Here is an 11,832-nt window from a genome sequence, read left to right on the forward strand (position 1 = left end):
CCTCCTCTGGACCAAGGGGAAGGTAAACAGTCCGGAGTTTTAAATTGGGATTTTCCAATTGTTTTCCTTTCCCTAATCACCCGCCCATGGAGCAAGGACAGAAGCCTATTGGTTGATCACTCAGGAACCACAGTTGACTGGTCCAATCACATCTCCTGAAGCTCTGTTTACACCCTCCCCTCTCCACTCTGCTCTGCTCAGTGAAAGTGAAAGTGTAGCATGACATCGATCATGGGATCTGCAAATACGTTCAGTCAAGGTGCAGCAGAGGTTGTAAAGACTCAGCAGTAGACGGTCTGATACAGGAGGGGGAGGAGAGGTAGGTGTGAGACAAGTAAGGGTACTAGGTGAGCATGAGGGCGCCAATCAGTGATAAGGGCTATAAACAGATTAGATTAACCATTAAATAAACAGTTTGAGATCCTAAGATCACTTAAAAACTGAGAGTTACAGGCCTAAGTCGTGTCATAAAATAATAAACTTCCTACAGTCAAATAGAGGCTCTGACCTTTGACTCCTTGTAGCTGCTGAGGTTTATGGACTTTGGTATTTCCTGTTCTGGTCTGTTATTCCTCTGACTTCGTCTGTCTCCTGCTGCGTCACACTTCTGTTCTCTTTGTTTGGTGAGGGCCTTTTTTCATATTTGAAAGATTTAGATTCATTGAAACGTGCTCAGCACAGGGACAGAGCTGCTTGTTTGGTGTTGTGCAAACGTTGCTAATGCTAACAGGAAGCTAGGAGTCCAAAATGTTGATTTTCTTCTAGTGAAGCCATTCTGTTGTAAATGTGATGTTTGATTTCCTTTAAATTCAGTCTCAATCTTTCATACTTATCAACACTATTATTCATTGTGCAGTGCTTAATCCTGAAGCTTATTTCAAACTTAAGAAGCAGTGATAATTCTTTATTCCACAGTCTAACAGCTAATTTAAAGCTTCCTTCCTAGGGCTTTAAATTCATTTTATAGCTCACCAGACACTACGACTTGTGATTTCGCAAAGTTACTGACCACCTAGTGTTTTCTCTAGCCTCAGTTTTGTTGTTGGGAAATTATGAACTGTATGCCAAATCGGGTATGTCTGGTATGAGATGAAACACATACTCTGTTAGAGACAGTCAGCAAGACTTTAGAGATGAATTGCCTTGTTATTCTGAGTTGTTTTCTTAATATTATTATACATAGACCAATTTTCTTTATTTGAAGCACTATATCTGACAACCATAATTATTGGTTCTTTTTTCTTTAATGTATATTTTATATACATTTTTGTTTAAATAAAACACTTACTGTTATTTAGCAAATAAACAAATCTTCACCATGTTGTGTCAGACCTCTAGTCTCCTTTCTTCTCCTTTAAACTTGTTTTATCATTTATGGTGGAAATATCATTATATGTGTGAGCAGGCCTGCCCACAGAATTGGCTGGGCCCCAAAAACCTGGAGAATTGTGCTATGGTTAGGTTTTGATGTCCCTATTATTTATTTTTATCCCCTTTTCCCTACTGTTTCACTCATATATGCCACTGTGTTCCATTTTTAACAAATTTCTAAAACTTTTCACCCATTTTTGCAACTTCATTCAGCCTTTTTTTTTTTAACAGTATTGTCCCTCTTAACCCATTTTCCCCCTGTTTGCCTTGCCCATTTTTTGGCAACTCATTAACCTCCTTTTACCACTCATTGTAACATCTAACCCATTTGGGCCATTTTTAACCCATTTTTTTAATTGTTTACTTAATTTCCCTTAAGATCGTCTCATTTTCTTCTACATCTCTCTGGCATCTTAACATTTTTGCATGTCATGACTTCATGACTTAGCTATAAAGTCTGCCATTATTTTCCTGAAAGGCTGGCCTACATGCTAGTAGTTTAAATTGTTCAGAGTTTAAATAAAGACTTGAGACCTCACTGACATATTAAGGAGAAAAAAATCTAATAAAATGAAAAACAAAAGATGCAAAACAAAGTCATGTGGCAAGTCTCCAAGCAAACAAAGTTTCCTACAAAATCTCTTCTTTCTGATTCTTTCATAGCAGCTGAAGGACAGCAGGGGGCGCCCTGCTATGGATCAGTGTGTGGAACCAGAGAGGGGAATCTCTCCCTCTAAAACCTCTCTGTGTGAAGACGAGGAAGCTCTGGGGTGAGATGACCGCTGTCACTGATTATTGTGTTTTTTTAAATTAATCATATACATTTGTAAATTATATTTTTTTAATTTCATTTTATGAGTTATATTGCTCCTGATGAAATTAAAAGTTGCCTTTGCAGCAGGGCTTTGCATTAACTTTTTTGCACACTGGCCACTGTGGCTACTTGTTTTTGAACAGTTATTAGCCACTAAGCATTTCCACTAGCCACAGTTTTGTTGTTGGGAAACTACGTGCTGTATGCCATATTGGGAATGTCTGGTATGAGACAAAACACATGCTCCATTTCCCTCTTTAATGGATATTTAGCTCATACCAATATTAAAACACTGACTGTTAACACAGCTGGTTTTATGAACATAACTAATTTTCAGTCAGACAAATCTCCACCAGAGAATGCTGAGGTTGTGACACTGATAAATTTCACCAGCCAAAGTGGCTAGTTGGAGTCAATCAATCAGTAATTAGTATTTCTTGTTAACACACAGTAAGCCTTGTGTGGCATGACAGGAGATGAACAATAACTTGAATATTTTTGTATCAGGATGCAGAGCAACGGCCCTCATGAGCCCAGCGGCGTGTCCATGAAGAGTGACATGTCTATGGGTCGCCCTATTGCCTTTAAAGATGGACAACCTTCTGATTCATGGTAAGAATTCATCCACTAAAACAATTAACATCCGAGGAAAGACTCATGTCATGATCCAGAGCATCCTAGTGTGGTGTAGCGGTCAGAAAACCATCCAAGGAGGAATTTAACATGACTATCCATATTCCAGATGTCACTCTAACCCAGCTTCCTCTTCTCATCTTCCAAATTCACCTACTGTCCTTTTTTAGCCTTAGCCCAGCCTACTCCTCCAATCTGTGTACTTCATCAGCCACCAGCTTCACTCTATCTTTGAGACCTGCTTTGTTCTAAGTGGAAAAGCCTTGTTCCTTTATAGAGTGCTCATTAAAATACTTGGAGAGTCAACATTTAAACCAGAGAATATTATTGGTGAACATTTCTTCTCATTATTACGTTGAAAATCAAAGTCAGCAAAGCTGTGCATTACCTTTGTTTTTTGTTACTTAAAAATACAAGGTCATGCCTGAAGTTATGCACCTGCTTTTTCTCTCTGTCATACAGCTGTCTATTGTTAACACATTAACAATAACTTTTATTGTTTTTTTGTTTGTTTGTTTGTTTGTTTTTTTATCAGGATGCAGATTGCAGACTCTCCTGAACCCAGCGGTGTGTCCATGAGGAGTGACAGGTCAATGGATCACCCTGAAAACTTTAAACAACCAGAGAATAAAAGGTAAGAACGAAGGCAAACTAGGAACTATCAGCATCTCACGCTCATGTGGTAAACTCATGTCATAATGGAGAGCATCATAATGCATCGAAAGACATTTTGAAAAAATTGTCGATAAAAAGAGCCCACACCCATTACTCCTCATAGCAAAATTATGGCAGGGCATCACACAGACTCAGTAGACAATGGACAACACATTTCTGACTTAAAAAAATACACCTATCTCTAATATCAAGGATAGGAAATGTTATTTGTAAATGTCACTTTGGGCTTTTGTGGTTAATCTATTATCATCTATTATTGGAAAATTCATTTACTTTTCAGTCTTGATTGCAAAGTGGCATAATTTTATCTTTTCATTTGCATTTATACAGCATAAGTCAAAATCAACTAGATTCAACAACAAAAAAACACTTTTCCCACTCTATGCCCATTTTGTCCACTTTTAATTCAATTTTGAACCCCATTTTCCTACTACATCTTTCAAATTGTTGCAACTTTTTTCCACTTTATAACCCTTTTTAACAGCTTTTCACCATTTTTCGCCCATTATGGTACCCTTTTTGCCTTTCTGTAACCCATTTTTGTCACTTTTCACTATGTTTGCCCATTTATAAAAATTCTGCAACTGTATTTTTTCCCACTTTGACCTCATTTTTGCTAGTTTTTGACCTGTTTTCACAAGTTTATCTGGCTTTTTTTTTTTTAACCAGTTTTTGCCTCTTCAACCTATTTTCATCACTTTTAACCACTTCTCTCAATTTTCTCCATATTTTTTCTCTTGCTGCATTTCTCTAAGATTTTTTTTATTGCCATTTTAATCCCGTTGATGCCTCTTTTGAACCCTTTTCACCACTGCTTTCACAAGTTATGCCACTTTTTCTTCACCTACTTCAGTTTTTCCACTTATAAATTATTTAACAATTCACATGACCACATCAGAACGTTCAGTGCATTTCAATCAGGGACTTTATTAGTTTAAGTAAAGAAAAACGCAATATAAGGTCTCTTACAGGACATTTAAAGGTCATGTGACACCTGTGTTATAGTGGGTCCTTATGGGTTAAACATGGTGCTTTTTTTTACAGAGTCCAGTTGGAAGTGTCAGAACCTTCCAGTGATCACTCAGAGAAGCAGCATCACAAAGAACTTGACCACATATTTATGGTACGTACATCACAGGTTCACTTAAATCAGCTGTTGTTGAAAAAACCAAAGGTTCTGTTCTAACCATTGAACTTTGATGTTTTTGTTTTTTCTTGTTTTGTTTTTTCCAGATGCTAGAGGAGAATATTATCACCTTTGTGAAGAACGAGCTGAAGAGAGTTCATAGAGTTTTAATTCAAAGTTACCCACAAAGCTCAGAGAGTCAGAGTGAGGATGAAGAGCAGAGGAGCAGTAAAGAGGCGTTTTTGAAAATCACAGTGGACTTTCTGAGGAGAATGGAGCAGAAGGAGCTGGCTGAGTGTATATGGCACAGTAAGAGCATGGTTTTCTTGGTGATATGATACAATGGAAAGTTCAGGTGGTTCCCAGCAATCCCAAACGTTTATGGTTGAAAAAGAGCTGCACAAGTACACTTTAACAGTTCGCCTTTCATTAATATCTCCTCTTGTTTGCTTCTTCAGGAACTGCTGCTTCAGTGTGCCAACGCAAACTCAAATCCAACCTAGAGAAGAAGTTCCAGTCTGTCTTTGAAGGGATTGCAAAAGCAGGAAACCCAACCCTTCTGAATGACATCTACACAGAGCTCTACATCACTGAGGGGGGAACTGGAGAGGTCAACGATGAACACGAGGTCAGAAAGATCGAAACAGCATCCAGGAAACCCCACAGACCAGAGACAACCATCAGACAAGAAGACATCTTTAAAGGCCCACCTGGGAGAGATGGACCAATCAGAACAGTGATGACAAAGGGCGTGGCCGGCATTGGGAAAACAGTCTTAATTCAGAAGTTCACTCTGGACTGGGCTGAAGACAAAACCAACCAGGACATCCAGTTCACTTTTCCGTTCACTTTCAGAGAGCTGAATGTGCTGAGAGAGAAGAAGTTAAGCTTGGTGGAGCTTGTTCATCACTTCTTTACTGAAACCAGAGAAACAGGAATCAGCCGGTTTGAAGAGTTCCAGGTCGTCTTCATCTTTGACGGTCTGGACGAGTGTCGACTTCCTCTGGATTTCCACAACAAGATCCTGACTGATGCCACAGAGTCCACCTCAGTGGATGTGCTGCTGACGAACCTCATCAAAGGGAACCTGCTTCCTTCTGCTCGTCTCTGGATAACCACACGACCTGCAGCAGCCAATCAGATCCCTTCTGAGTGTGTTGACATGGTGACAGAGGTCAGAGGGTTCACCGACCCTCAGAAGGAGGAGTACTTCAGGAAGAGGTTCAAAGATGAGGAGCAGGTCGGCAGAATCATCTCCCACATCAAGACATCCAGAAGCCTCCACATCATGTGCCACATGCCGGTCTTCTGCTGGATCACTGCTACAGTTCTGGATGAGGTGCTGAAGACCAGAGAGACAGAAGAGCTGCCCAAGACCCTGACTGAGATGTACATCCACTTCCTGGTGGTTCAGTCCAAGCTGAAGAATGTCAAGTATGATGGAGGAGCTGAGATGGATCAGCATTGGAGTCCTGAGAGCAGGAAGATGATTGAGTCTCTGGGGAAACTGGCTTTTGAGCAGCTGCAGACCGGAAACCTGATCTTCTATGAATCAGACCTGATGGAGTGTGGCATCAATGTGCGAGAAGCCTCAGTGTACTCAGGAGTGTTCACCCAAGTCTTTAGAGAGGAGAGAGGACTGTACCAGGAAAAAGTGTTCTGCTTTGTCCATCTGAGTGTCCAGGAGTTCCTGGCTGCCTTTCACGTTCACCTGACCCTCACCAACTCTGGAGTCAATCTGATGTCAGAGGGACAGACAATCTCCTGGATCTCTAAAATCTTTGATTTCAAACATAGACTCAAACATCTCCATCAGAGCGCTGTGGACCAGGCCTTACAGAGTCCAAATGGACACTTGGACTTGTTCCTCCGCTTCCTCCTGGGTATTTCTCTGCTGAACAATCAACGTCTTCTTCGAGGTCTAACAACACAGGCAGGAAAAAGCTCGCAAACCAATCTGGATACAATCCAGTACATCAAGAGAAAGATCAGTGAGAATAAATCAGCAGAGAAAAGCATCAATCTGTTCCACTGTCTCAACGAACTCAATGATCGTTCTCTAGTTGAAGAGATCCAACAGTCCCTGAGATCAGGACGCCTCTCCACAGATGAACTGTCTCCTGCTCAGTGGTCAGCTCTGGTCTTCATCTTGCTGTCAGCAGAAAATGATCTGGATGTGTTTGATCTGAAGAAGTTCTCTGCTTCAGAGGAGGCTCTCCTGAGACTGCTGCCAGTGGTCAAAGTCTCCAACAAAGCTCTGTATGTGCACTCTTAACTGTCCAATGCCTTTTTTATGTGTTCAGATAGAAACATTATTTTCTTTTCTCTTTGCTCTTTAGGCTGAGTGGCTGTAATCTCTCAGAGATAAGCTGTGGAGCTCTGTCCTTAATCCTAAACTCCCAGTCATCTAGTCTGAGAGAGCTGGATCTGGGTAACAATGACCTGCAGGATTCAGGTGTGAAACTGTTGTCTCCTGGACTCAAGAGTGCACTGCAGACTGGAAACCATCAGGTGTGTTTTTAAAATATTCTGATGATAAAGGTAATAGCTTGGATTTATATAGCTTCATGGGACCCATGGACACCTGACTGTTTTGGGAGAAGGGCTGTCAAAGAAGAGATTGTAGGTTTCAGTGAACAGTTGGCATTTCAGGTTGTTCTGGATAGGTAAGGGAATATTTGCCGGTTTTGCACTTCACTGCGTCAACCTTAGTCCTGTACTACTCTGGTCTTGTCCAAGCCCCATCTCTCCGGGTAGTGGGCTGGATCAGGCCAAGGAAACCACAACCTCAACTGCTGTTCCTGTATCAAGCACCTGACCCTGCCCATCCCCACTCTTCTGAGCACATCTGCATTAGACACACAGTCTTGCCAGCAATGCCCAAAAATGCGCTGAAGAGAAACTGTGACAAAGAAGCCCAGCCAGCCCCTCTGGCCATCAGTCAATGTTCAGGCCTCACAAGAGTATATTAAGACCAGGAGGACCAAAGCCCTGGAGACTCTGACTTTCTTCTGTATGCTAAGGTACTGGATCCAGGTGTTGTGTAGTCAACCGGTTTTCAACTGTTTCTGCTCAGCTTGAAGTAATCTTTCCAGGTTAGCTCCTGGAACATGACTACTCTTCAGGAGGACTCTTGCATACCTGTGATTCTGAGGGTACTGGCTCTGCTCAGGATTGCCGTCTCTGCCTTTTCAGAGATCAGGCTCCCTGGCACTGGCGAGATTTGTGAGGGTGGATAAACCCACTTCTGGTTCCGTGTGCTGATTGACGCCACAGTGGTGATGGCGAGCCAACTGGCCCCCAACTGGTGGTAGTGACCCACCTGGCTCACTTGAAATTGGAGGTAAGGTTGCAACATTTACTGCTGCATTTTCATTGCAGTCTACGCTCCAACAGCAGTGAGTGAACTCTCTGCAAAGACAGTGTTCTACACCAGACTCAACTTGGCGGTAGGCTTGGGCCTGGCACTGACATGAAGGCAAAGCATGTGTTGGTCCACATGGCTCTGGAGAATGAGATGAAAACTCCTCAATGCTCCTTGACTTTACCAGCAGTCGGAGGTTGAGCTTTGCTGGATCATGGTTCCAGACACCTGATTCATGGTGCAGGACTTGGTATTTCAATGATGGTGTCACAAAGGAGGAGACTGACCATGTACTATGAGGTAGACACTGGAGGTTGCTCAGGGATTGCCCAGTTCATTCGTTGTCACCATTGGCTTCTGGTCACAACTGGGAAGTTGCACCTGAGAGGCCCCAGGGAGGCTGACTCCGCTTGAATCAGATTGGGGAGCACTTTGGGGAGCCCAAAATTGTAGGCATATGCAGCTGGGGTAATGGCCACTCTTAGAGCACCAGATGCCTCTCAAGATCCTGAGACTCCCTGGATGGACTTCAAGTCCAGTACCCTGGCCACTGCCAGTGAATGCATCCCGAGGTTACCGAGGAAGAAGGGGGTATCATCTCTGAGAAAACTATTAATATTATTAAGGCAAGTTGCAGGGCAAGACTTGACGGTACTTTAGGGGTTCTTTCAATGTTTCTAAAAAGGGGGCATTGCAGATACATGCGGTGAGGGTGTTCCATAGGGTGGGGACTGCAGTCCTGAAGGCTCTAGCAGGCCAGTGTCTGAGGACTAGAGGTTCTGCAGGTGTATGGGTGAAAGAGGTCGGAGAGGCTCTGTGGGGCAAGTAGGGAGTTTTCAGTGTTAGGGTGTTTTCGGTGTTTTAAATCATTGTGTTTACTTGCTGATCTTTGTGTTTAGATTGAGTTGCTGTAACCTGTCAAAGAGAAGCTGTGAAGTTCTGTCCTCAGTCCTCCGCTCCCAGTCCTCCAGTCTGAGAGAGCTGGACCTGAGTTACAATGACCTGCAGAACTCAGGAGTGAAAATGCTGTCTGCTGGGCTGAAGCATCAAGACAGGACACTACAAACTCTCAGGTAAAAATTTAGCAGTCCATTTACATTGAGATTCTACGCAGGGCTCAGTTTACCAGGAAGACTTGCCACACACTATTATGGCGTCACAATTAGTTTGTTTGCAAAGTTGTTTAATTTATGAAGTTGACTCCACTGACTGGAGATCCTTTTTCAGGCTGAGTTTGTGTAACCTGTCAGAGGAAAGCTGTGAAGATCTATCTTCAATCCTCTGGTCCAACTCCACTGGCCTGCAGGAGCTGGACCTGAGTAACAACGACCTGCAAGATTCAGGAGTGAAGCTGTTGTCTGCTGCAATCAGGAGTCCACATTGCCGACTGAAAATTTTTAGGTGAGTTAAAACAAACTGAATATTGTGAAAATCTAAGTCTGGACATTTGCACACATTTAAAGCATACAGGAGCCATAATCGCACCATATATGGGCCACCTGCAGGTCAAAGATCTGAGAAAAGATGCATCATCTCTGTGTAGGTCAAGTATAGCTGAAAACAGTTGGAAACCAGTGGTCCTAAAGGTCAAAATCAGTCGATCAAAACACGTATGACTTAACTTTAATTTTCTTAAGTGAGGTGCACTATTAGACCAAGCTTATTACAGCCAACATCAGCCTAAGTGCATGCTACTGTATTTCAAGAGCTCTGTGTCCATGTGTCTTTGTGTAGTCTGTCTGGCTGTATGGTCACAGAGGAAGGTGGCGGGTCCCTGGCCTCGGCCGTGAGCTCCTCCTGTCTGACGGAGCTGGATCTGAGCTACAACCATCTGGGAGAACAAGGAGAGAAACTTCTGTCAGCTCAACTGGAGAATTCACACTGCAGTCTGAACTCACTGAGGTACAAACAGATCTACAGAGGGACTGAGAGAGAAACAATCAGGAACCACATTTTGATGAAGTTAAGACCCAAAACTTTGGTCTTTAAGAGCAATTTTTAAAATCAAGGAATAAGGATGAACATAGAGAAAGACTTCATCTGGTGTAGGTCTGTTGGTTCTGCATTAAAAAACACCTCAAACAATGTTTACAGATGATATAGGCCTAAGCTGGGCAAGGCTGATATCTGACAGTAAATCAGGAAAGGGGCAAAGACTTTTCCACAGCACTAAATGTATTAAGTGTATTTTTTTTCAACCTTCCTCCAGGTTGGACCATGGTGGACCACACAGACTCAAACCTGGTCTGAGGAAGTGTGAGTGAGGTTTAATTCATGATTTGTGAGAACATAATGATAAATTTTGATCAGGAATCTTCTATTGATCCGAACAAACAATGACAAATGAAAAAAATAACTCTAGAACACAAATACAGATTGGCTAAAGATGATTATAAATGAACAGATGATAAGTGACAGCTGTGATGTGTCTCATTCTCTCCATCAGACGCCTGTGAGCTGGAAGTGGACATGAACACGTTGAATGGAAAACTCAAACTGTCTGACAACAACAAGACGGTGAGACATGTTGCGGAGGATCAGTCATATCCTCATCATCCACACAGATTTGACCACTGGCCTCAGCTGCTGTGTGGGACTGGTCTGACTGGCCGCTGTTACTGGGAGGTGGAGTGGAGTGGAGGGGTTACTGTATCAGTGAGTTACAGAGGAATCAGCAGGAAGGGAGACACTGAAAAATGTGTCTTTGGACAAAACGATCAGTCCTGGAGTCTGAGCTGTTCTGAGGAAGGTTACTCCGTCAGCCACAAAAACACCACGACAAACATCTCCTCGTCCTCCTCACTCATCTCCTCATCCTCCTCCTCTGTCTCTGGAAGAGTAGCAGTCTATGTGGACTACCCTGCTGGGACTGTGTCCTTCTATGGAGTCTCACCGGACAGTGTGATCCACCTCCACACCTTCAGCACCACATTCACTGAACCTGTCTTTCCTGGGTTTGGATTTGGGTTGGGGATTGAGGTCGGGTTTGGGTTTGGTGTTGGATTTGGGTTTGAGTTTGGGTTACCAGCATCCTCAGTGGCTCTGTGTTCTCTATAGTTCAGCCTGACTGGATTTAGAAACAGAACAACTGGATTCAGCTCAAGGTCTTAGAAATATTTCACCTCTCATCTGAAAGACTTCTCAAGTTTTTGGTCTTTAGGTTTGAACGAGCCTTTCTATTGGGAGGATGCCTCACATTATTGCAACAAGAGGACACTGGTTGTATCTGAAAGAAGGCAGAAGCAACGAGAAAAGACTGACTGTAGAACTGGTCAGCTTCACTCTCTATGGACCATTGATTCCTGTTTTACTAAAAAAAAAAAAAAAAAAGAAAAAAAAAAAAGACCACACTAATGAAATCCATTTGACATAGCTTATTGTCATTGAGAATGAGAAAAGTTTGCATAATAAAACATAATAAAATATTGAGACATTATTTATGATTTTTTGATGATGTTTAATGAAATGTGGGTTCAACCTGATGAATCCTTAACTTAGACCAGTTTGAATAAATTTAAGCCATTTATAACATTTATCAAATTACAAATAGAGAAATGTCGAAAAAAAAAGGTCTTAAAAAATAAGGCTTTAACATAATCATACTTCCTGTATGAAGATTCAAACAAAATATATAAAGCTTTGTAAGATCATTTTTATTTTCTCATCAAACTTTTTGCTTCATAGTGACAATTTTGGAAGAAAAAATGTTATAAAAAAAAAAAAACAAAGTTTAAGTGAAACAAATGTAGAAATGTTTGTCTTTAGTATTGGCAATATGCAGGCATTAAACCCACTCTCTTCATATGAGGGCATTATATTAAAACTCCTTGTTGAGATACAATGTTGAGA

General features: G+C 42.0%; 1 pseudogene; it reads left to right on the top strand.

Moving 5' to 3' along the window:
* The first annotated feature begins 497 nt into the window (after positions 1-497).
* Positions 498-11,405, top strand: LOC121504071 (annotated as a pseudogene).
* Positions 11,406-11,832: the final 427 nt, after the last annotated feature.

The sequence above is a fragment of the Cheilinus undulatus genome, linkage group 22, assembly GCF_018320785.1.
Source record: "Cheilinus undulatus linkage group 22, ASM1832078v1, whole genome shotgun sequence".
NCBI lineage: Eukaryota > Metazoa > Chordata > Actinopteri > Labriformes > Labridae > Cheilinus > Cheilinus undulatus.